This window comes from Mobula birostris, chromosome 4, assembly GCF_030028105.1.
Source record: "Mobula birostris isolate sMobBir1 chromosome 4, sMobBir1.hap1, whole genome shotgun sequence".
Classification (NCBI taxonomy): Eukaryota; Metazoa; Chordata; class Chondrichthyes; order Myliobatiformes; family Myliobatidae; genus Mobula; species Mobula birostris.
In genome coordinates this window covers 10,532,792-10,542,915 of record NC_092373.1, presented here as the reverse complement: position 1 = coordinate 10,542,915, position 10,124 = coordinate 10,532,792, and the positions used below count along the sequence as shown (strand labels likewise).

General features: G+C 42.4%; 1 pseudogene; it reads right to left on the bottom strand.

The window, feature by feature from the left end:
- On the bottom strand, positions 1–9,277 carry LOC140196978 (extracellular calcium-sensing receptor-like; annotated as a pseudogene).
- Positions 9,278–10,124: the final 847 nt, after the last annotated feature.

Sequence of the window (10,124 nt, the reverse complement as noted above, 5' to 3'; positions counted from 1 at the left end):
TTAAGTTCCTGTAGCCATCACGTGTTTCTTTGTATTATACTGCGGTTTCAGTAGGATAACGTAACATTTAGGTGCAAAGATACAGACAAGCAGACCAATGCTCGATACCCAGATAGCGAACACCTCTATAGCCACGGTGTACTTCCCTGGGGAGCTCACATAAGCTGGAATCAAAGTTATTCAAACAGCACAAAAGATCAACATGTTGAATGTGATGTACTTAGCCACGTTAAAACTGTCTGGGAGTTTCCGGGCAAGGAATGCAAGCACTAAACACACAGTTGACAATAGAGCAATATAGGCCGAGAAAAAATAGAAGGCGGTCAATGAGCCGACGTCACATTCCAGAATAATGACGTCTCTGTAATGGCTCATGTTTTTCAGAGGGTACGGAGGCGACATACACAGCCAGACAACGCAAAATAAACTTTGCAAAAATGTAAGGACGAAGATGCCCAGGCTTTGTTGCGCTGGGCCGAACCAATTCATCACGTTGCTGTTAGGAAGAGTTGCCTTAAAGGCAGCCACGACCAAGATGGTTTTGCCTAAGATGCAGGAAATGGACAGAACGAACGCAACAACGAAAGCCCTGCGGCGCAATATGCAAGACCAGCTGGATGGCTTTCCAATGAAGCTGAGCGAGCAAAGAAAGCAAAGCAAAAGAGCGAAGAGTAGCAGGAAACTGAGCTCAGAGTTGTTCGCTTTGACCATGGGAGTTTCACGATACCTGTAGAAAATCGCAGCGGTAGCTAATGTAAAACAGATCCCCATTAAAGTAAGCGTGACTAACACAGACCCCAGAACTTCATGAAAGGAGAGAAACTCAACTTTCTTGAGAGCACATTGGGCTTTTCTCTGATTGGACCAGTATTCTGAGGGACACTTGGTGCAATCCGTGGAATCTGAAAAATATAATCATTCAATACGAAATGCACTTAACCACTTAGCTGCTGAATTGAGAGACATTGCTGAGCATCTCAGCACTTACCAGTGATGTTGCTAATCTCACCATTGGCGCACTCAACACAGTCAAAGCAACATACTGGCTGCCGTTTCCGGCTGATTTTCCTTGTTCCAGGAAGACAGGATTCTGAGCAAGCTGCTCGTGGGATCTGAAGCAACAAAAAAAAAAAAAAAACACGTTGATAATAACTATTGGATGTGAAATTTTATCAAGCGCGATGAGCAGCTGACAGAAATTCTTGAAACTGAGTTTGAGAAGAAAATGAAAACTAAATGTCCAATTTTCAGTGAACTAAAATAACGCCAGGCATTGTCTCTCACAAACGCGGGATATTACCAAGCTGCTTTGAGACTGGAAAACGAAGGGCGTTATGATCACAGACGAGGAGATGCATTATAGAGTTTGAAATCACAAACAGGTCCCTGAAGTAAGTGAATAAAGAGCGGTAAAAGTTCACAATTAATTCCGATGGAACTGCGACCATGTTAGAAACGGAGGGAGTAAAGTATGTTCTAATTCTGTGGAAATGCAAATGCAAAACCAAGTTGGCGTTAAGCAATTATTTTGCAGATTAATAAATGTTGCCGTGAGAACAGCAAAGGAATGTAAACTCACACAAGGACTCTACCTAGGATATAACAGGAGGCCACTCTGTCTTTCAATCCTGTCACACCGTTCAGTCAGATCATGGTTGATCAGCACTGTCCTCAAATGTATAACTGTTTCAGTTCTCCATCACCCACTATTTTTGCCATAACCATTGTTATTAGCTCTACCTTTCTCGATTGCAAACAATCCAGGAGATTCACCAACATCTGAGAAATTAAATGCAATTGATTGAAAAGATTTATCTCGTGAGAAGTTTATCCTTGACCAAAATTCTTCCATTGCTCCAGTATCTCAGCGTTTACCCTTAGTCCTTATATATTTGAATGTCATCCATCCTTTTTCAAAACGCTTAAGAAAACAGAGCTAACCAGTCGACCCGACACTTCACATCTCATAAAGCTTGTCCATGGTTAGAAAAGAACCCCTGTATTTACAATATAATCCATATCCCAGGTAGACAATTGCGGTACAATTTGCAAAAAATAATGCATGGTAAAAGAAGGGCCATACCGTATTTCCAGTTGTGCTCCATGTGATATGCTCGACATTCATTGCTGATTCGCGTCCTGTCGGAGCCGAACCATCATAATAACCAATATTTACAATATCAACGCTCCCCTTGAAATTACTTTGTAAATTCACGAGTTCGTATCTTGGCACAGGGTCACCATTTACATCAAACTGTACGGCTTCTCTCGTTGTTGATGTGAAATTCACCGTACGGAGGTAATGCAGTAACTGCGCAACAAAAAATGATGGTTATGTTTATCATTGGCGTGGAACAGAGGTGCGTAAATACAGGCGTTTAGATTCCTCTCAAGTAATGACTTTCTTAAATCATAGTACGGAGAATGAGTTGAGAACCTGTGTTGTAATTGAGAAGACACTGCTTAGACTAAATCTGTATCATTACGTGCAGTTCTGGTTAGTTAACTACAGGTAAGATATTGGTACGATTAAAAGAGTGCAAAGAAAATGTACAAGAATGTTGCCAGGACTTGAAGACCTGAGGTTGGATACTTCAGGATTTTCTTCCTGCAGTGAGGAAGAATGAGAGGAAATTTACAGTGAAATCCACATTTTCAGCGGATATAACTAAAGATAGAGTTCATAGACTAAGAATAAGAGGTGAAATATTCAAGAGGAACCTGAGGGAGACTTCTTAACTCAGAAGTTTCTGAGAGAACTCTCCTGAGAGAGTTTGCTGATTCAATTACAATATTTTTCGTAACTATCAGGAAATGAAATGGATGGGAGCGATAATGGAGAGCTATGTTTCAGGTGATTTCGATGGAAAAATGTAGAAAAAATAATAACGGTTCGGCACGGCAAATATGGGCCTTTTCCCGTTCATTAATACACTGCAATTATATGCCTCCACCTGTAAATAACTGTAATGTACTGCACATAATAAGAACATAAACACGGACGCCGAAATCGATGTTAGGATGTCTACGAATTACAGCAAGAGGTAGAAACTGCTTTACAAAAGGCACAGCTACAACAGTCATAAGTGATTTAACTATGCAGGTAGAGGGAGCGGGGGGATCAGGATGCCTCTGAATTCTAGGAGAGGAATTTCTACATTGTCTACCAGATGTATTTTTAGAGAACATCGTATTTGAGCCCATTAGCCGATCAACTATTCTACACTGGGCTTTGTGCAATCAACCAAAATTTGATTAGAGGTGTTAAGGCGAAAGTCCCTTCGAGGCAAGCAATAATACTATGATCGAATTCACCCTGAAATTTGAGAAAGGGAAGCTAAAGTCAGATGTTTCAATATTACAGATGAGTAAAGGGAATTACAGAGGCATAAGAGAGGAGTTGGCCAGAACTGATTGGAAAAGAACACTGGTAGGAATGACGGCAGAACAGGCATGACTGGATTTAAGGATGCAATTCGAAGGGCTCGGGATATGTATATCCCAATGAAGAATAAGCATTCTAAAGGCAAGGTGCCGCCACGTGGTTAACAACAGAAGTGAAGTACAAAATAAAAGCCAAGGACAGAAAATAAAATAGAGCGCAAACATAATAGAAGATCTGGAAGCCTTTAACAACAAATAGAATTTACAGTAGAATTGCTGGGGGCGTGGGAACCGAACTGAAATGACGGAGGAAAGGGAGGTTGGCTCACAAATAGAGTAAGGTTGGAGACAGTGCGAAAGGGAGGATAGGCAGGTGATAGAGATGTGACGCGCTCAGTCCGATGGTTTGCGATGTGTCTATTTTAATGCGAGGAGTATCATGTATAAAGCGGATGAGTTTAGAGCGTGGATCAGCACTTGGAGCTATGATGTTGTGGCTATTACAGAGCCTTGGATGGTGCAGGGGCAGGAATGGCTACTTGAAGTGACAGGCTTTAGATGTTTCAGAAAGGACAGGGTGGGAGGCAAAAGAGGTGGGGGCGTGGCACTGTTGATCAGAGATAGTGGCACGGCTGCAGAAAAGGAGGAAGTCATGTACAGGTTGTCTACGGAGTTTCTGTGTGTGGAATTTAGGAATAGGAAGGGGTCAATACCTCCACTGGGTGTTTTTTATAAACCACCCAATAGTAACAGGGACATTCCACAGCAGATAGGGAGACAGATTTTGGAAAGGGGTAATAATAGCAGGATTGTTTTGGTGGCAGACTTCAATTCGCCAAATACTGATTGGCATCTCCATAGAGTGATGGGTTTAGATGAGCTTGTTAGATGAGTGCAGAAAGGTTGCTTAACAAAATATGTAAATACGTCTGCAAGAGGTGAGGCTGTACTTGATGTGGTATTGGGAAATAAACCTGGTCAGGTGACAGGCCCCTCAGTGGGAGAGAATTTTGAAGATAGTAATCACAATTCTATCTTCTTTACCATAGTATTGGAGGGGGATAAGTACAGACATGCTAGAGAAAAGCTTAATTGGATTAAGGTGATCTATGAGGCCATCAGGCAGGAACTTGGATGCATAAATTGGAAACAGATGTTCTCAGGGATTCGTACGTGAGAAATGTGGTAAACGTTCAGGGGATATTTGCGTGGGGTTCTGAGTAGGTACGTGAGACATGGAGAGAATAGTACGGTACAAGATCCGTGGTACACAAAGGCTGTTGTAAATCTAGTCAACAAGAAAAGAACAATTTGTAAATGATTCATAAAACTAGGTAATGATATTGTTTTGGAAGATTATAAGGCGTGCAGAAAGGAGGTTAAGAATGAAATATGGAGAGCTAGAAGGGGCCATGAAAAGGCCTTGGCGGAGAGGATTAAGGAAAACCTCAAGGCATTCTACAAATATGCGAAGAGCAAGAGGATAAGAGGTGAGAGAATAGGACCAATCAAGTGTGCCTGTGGAAAAGTGTGTATGGTACCGGAAGATATAGCAGGAGTACTTCATGAATATTTTGCTTCACTACATAAAAAGGACCTTGGCGATTGTAGGGATGACTTGCAGTGGACTGAAATGCTTGAGAATGCAGACATTAAGAAAGAAGATGTGCTGGAGCTTTTGTAAGGCATCAAGTTGGATAAGCTACCTGGACCGGACAGGATGTAACCCAAGCTGCTGTGGGAAGCGAAGGAGGAGATTGATGAGCCTCTGGAAATGATCTCTGCATCATCATTGACGTCAGGAGCAATTCCGAAGGATCGGACGGTTGCGAATGTTGCTTCCTTATTCAGGAAAGGGAGTAGGGATATCCCAGAAAATTATAGGCCAGTGTGTCTTACTTCATTTGAAGAAGAAGATTCTGAAAGTAGGTTTTATGAACTTTAGAGAGGTATAATATGATTAGGGATAGTGAGCATAGCTTTGTCAAAGGCAGTCGTGTGTAACGAGCCTGACTGAATTTTTTGAGGAAGGGTCCAATCTCATTTATGAAGCTAGAGCCGAAGATGGATTGTATATGGATTTTAGCAAAGGCAATTGATAAGGTATCCCATGCAAGGTTTATTGAGAAAGTAAGGAGCATGGCATCCGAGGGGACATTGTTTTGCGGATCCAGAAATGGCTTGACCACATAAGGCAAACAGTGGTTGTAGACAGGTCATATTGTGCATGGTAGCCGGTGACCAGTGGTGGGCCTCAGAGATCTATTCTGAGACTCCTAATCTCTGTGACTTTTATAAATGAACTAGATGAGGAAGTGGAGTGTTGGGTTAGTAAATATGCTGATGACGCAAAGCTTGGGTGGATAATGTGGAGGGCTGTCAGAGATTACAACACGGCATTGATATGATGCAAAACTGGGTTGCAATGGCAGATGTAGTTCAATCCAGATAAGTGTGAGGTGATTCATTTTGGTAGGTCAAATATGATGGCAGGATATAGTATTAATGGTAAAACTCTTGGCTGTGTGTCGGATCCGAGGGATTTTGGGATCCGAGTTCATAGGACGCTCAAAGCTACTACACAGGTTGACTATATGGTTAAGAAGGCATACGGTACATTAGCCTTCATCAATAGTGGGATTGAGTTTAAGAACTGAGAGGTAATGTTGCAGAGATAGAGGACCCTGGTCAGACGCTACTTGGAGTACTGTGTTCAATTCTATTCGCCTCACTACACGAACGACGTGGAAACCATAGAAAGGGTGTAGAGGAGATTGACAAGTACGTTACCTGGATTGGGGAGCATACCTTTTCAGAATAGGTTGAGTGAACTCAGCTTTTTCTCCTTGGAGCGACGAAGGATGAGAGGTGACTTGATAGATGTGTAAAAGATAATGATAGGCATTGTTCTTGTGTATAGCCGGATGCATTTCCCCAGGGCTCAATTGGCTGGCACGAGAGGGCAGAGATTTAAGGTGCTTGGAAATAAGTACAGGGGAGACGTCAGGGGCATTGTTATGCAGAGTGTGGTGAGTGCTTCAACCGGGCTGCCGGACGCGGTGGTGGAGGAAGAAATGATAGGGTCTTTTAGGAGACTCCTGGATGGCTACATGGAGCTGAGAAAAAAGAGGGCTATGGGTAAAACCTCGGTAGTTCTAAGGTTCGGTACAGCTTTGTGGGTCGAAGTGCCTGTATTATGTTTTCTATGTTTCTATTTTTTAGGAGGTAACTAGAAAGTCATTCAGAAGATAAAATTGGAAAATGCAAGTAAGCTACCCAGTCGTTTCCAATAAGATACCAAAGGCATCCTTAGATACACAAGTGTAAACTAAGGGGAGAATGGATATCAGACGGCTGAAGAGATATGGAACAGCAAAATTGGGGAAGAACGTCATTAGTATTTTGCGTCATTCTTCACTGTGGAAGACACAAGCAGTATAGTGGAAATTCCTGGCGTCAGGCGTTATGAAGTGGGTGAAATATTAGGAAGAAGGTTCTTGGTAAACTGAGAGGTCTAAACGTAGATAGGTCACCAGGAGAAGATGGTCTGGACTCCAGGGTTGTGAAAGAAGTTGTTCAAGTTTTGTGGAGGTATTCGTAATGATCATTCAAGAATCACTGGATTCTGGAATGGCCCCAGAACACTATAATATCGCAAATATCTCTCTACTCTTCAAGAAGGGAGAGAAGCATTAGAAAATAAACTATCGGCGAATGAGTCTGACACTGTTTGGGGAAATGTTGGAGTAGATTATTAAGCAAAAGGTCTCAGTATACTTTGTAGCACATGAAAAATAGGGTGTAGTCAGCATGATTCATCAAGGCAGAAGTTTGCCTGACAAATCTGTCGGAAATCGTTGAAGATGTAACAAATATGTTGAGCAAAGGATAATCGGTTAATGATGTGCACTGGAAATTTCAGAAGGTCTTTGACAATATGCTACACATGAGATTAGTTAACAACCTGCGATCCAATAGTAATACATGTGAAATTCTAGCTTCGATAAAGCAGTGGCTGTTTTGCAGGAGGCAAAGTGCCTGAATAAAGTGAGCCTTTTCTAGACAGCTGCCGGTGTCCGGGTTGTTCCGGGTATCTTTGCTGGGACCATTTTTTTTACGGTATGTGATTTGGATGATGCAATTGACGGCTTTGTTGCAAAGTTTGAAGACGATGTGAAAATACGTATAAGAGCGCAACTTTGAGGCGGCACGATCGCTACAGAAGGACTTAGATGGATTGGAAGAATGGGCATTGAAATTGCGGATGGAATAGTGTCCGTAATTGTATGGCGATACATTTGGTAGAAAAAAAGTAAAATAGTTGACTAAATGGTTCAAAATTGAGAGAAATGTCACGCAGGTGAAAAACTGCTAGAAAGTTCAGTAGTCTAATGAACAAGGAAGCAATTAAAAGAGAGAGATAGTACGGCGCGAGCTGAGACACGAGCTGGAAAGTCACCATGGTAACAGCTCGGAGCAGTTGAGCTAACGGACGCTGGAATTTTCGATGGATATTAAAAAGTTGATCCTTCGGTCTGATAACGGCAGAGGAGACACGACACGAGAGAACTGCGGAAGCTACGCGAGAAACCACTGGTGGAGTTTAAGACCACCACGAGGGTGGAGGCGACTGACCAATTAATTTCGACCCATGATTAGCAGTGCGGGTAAGAGCTTGCCTGTGGGAATCTGCTGTGGTGAGCCCGTGCCATGGGTTAGTAGTCCGTTCCCTAGAAGGGGCTCTGTCCATCTGTGTTGGAGTCGCACGAAGTGACTCTGAAGACTTCGGAAGCAAGAAGAACTAAAGCTGCCAATTTGAACATCAACTCAATTAACTGTCGCTCTCTATCAATTCAACTCGACGCAACACAAACTGAACTGAACTGCTTAACCTTACCTGATACCGTAAGACTGTATTGTATTTTTCTTTTCAATGATATTAATTCGTAGTAGTAATAAATATAGTCTTAATTTATAGTAAACCAGACTCCAGGTGTGTTCCATTTCTGCTGGTTCTTTTCAACCCGTCAATGGGTTCGTGACAAAATATATAAAAAGACGGAGTTGCAAAGGGACTTGGGATCCCTTGTGCAGGATTCCAAGACCATTAATTTGCAGTTTGAGGCTCTGGTGAGGGAAATAAATGCGCTGTTAGTATCCATTAAAAGAGGACTGGAATGTAAATCGAGGATGTAATTTTTGGACTTCGCAAAGTACAGGTGAGGAGTGACCCATGTATTGTGAGCAGCTCTGTGCCTGTTCTCTTAGAAGTGATGTGCTGACACTGGAGGGGGTGCCATGAAAAGGTGCTTTGTGAAAACGATTTCCGAATTGAAAAGCGTGTCATATGAAGATGTCAGTTTCCTCTGGAACTGTATTCACTCGAATTCAGAAGAATGTGGGTGACATCATTGACATATTTCGAATGGTGAAAGATATTGATGAAGTGAATGCGGAGCCGATGTTTCTTTTGAGAGGAGATCAAAGGACAGAGTTTCCTTTGAAACGGAGATCAGCGGGAATTTCTTCAGTTAGAGAGTGGCGAGTCTGTGGAATTCTTTGTCACATGCAGCTACAGAGGCCAAATCTTTATGTATGTTTAAAGTAGAGTTTGATAGACTCTTCTTTGGCCATGGCATGAGAGAATACGGAGATATGGCTTGAAATCGGGGCTGAGAAGAATATTGGATCAGCCATGATAAATGGCGAAACAGACTCGTTTCTCTAAATGGCCTAATTCTGCTCTTTTATCCATGGTCGCAGAGTCTTAAAACACACGTATGTTTGCAAGCTGCAGAAGGTCGAATCGGGAGGGGAACAATCCGGAGTAAACGGTCAATTCTCCGTTTCCCTCGACGGGCGGCTGTGCCCTCACCTTGAGTTCCTCGAACATTTTGTGTATTTTTTGGCATTTATTTTGGAAGCGGATCATCAATATAGCGTACTTATTTCTCGTGGAGGGGGAGCAGAAAACAGCAGTTATATAATTGTACCTGGTGGCCAGTAGGAACTACAATCTACAAATCTGTGAACACGAAAGGGGCAAGAGCCGCGGGGCAGACAAAGGAAAAATATTTTCTTCTTGCTGTGTGGTTGCTGGAATGAAAGTGGCCATGTTGTGGGGTTATATTTGCAATTGCCATTTTGTGAACTGTTTGATGTACTGCAGCTTGCTCCGGGATATCTTATTCAGAGCAACTGAACGTGGACAGGAGGAGTTCATGCCAATGACTTGCTAAACTTGAAACGATTTTCATATAATAAGATTTTATTGTAGAAAGAAGAACTGTGGTCTGATTGTTTGGGACCTGTGTTTGGTCAGCCTGGTTATACTAGTTTGATATAGTCTCATTTGGGCAGAACTGCAGACATTACCGAAGGTACAAGGCTTGCAGTCTTGGGTCAGTTCCAAATGAAAAGTTGACACACATCGGTCAGATAACCTTGAGTGATATAAATTGATACATCATAGAGAATAAACGACAGGGAAGTTAATAAGAATGGATAATTTCGGGAGCACAGGTGGCGTCAAATCTCTGGAGATATACAGTCAATAAAGTGGATGACCCCAGTCGGAACTGTGGAGATTCCATTGGGTTCAAGAAGAACTCCTGGTTAACGTTGTCCCTTTCCTCCTGATTATGCCAGACTCGTGTCTGGTCCACCATTTCACCATGACTGATTTATTTTCTCTCTTAACCCCATTCTCTTGCCCACTCCGACTTAGCCATATCCCTTCA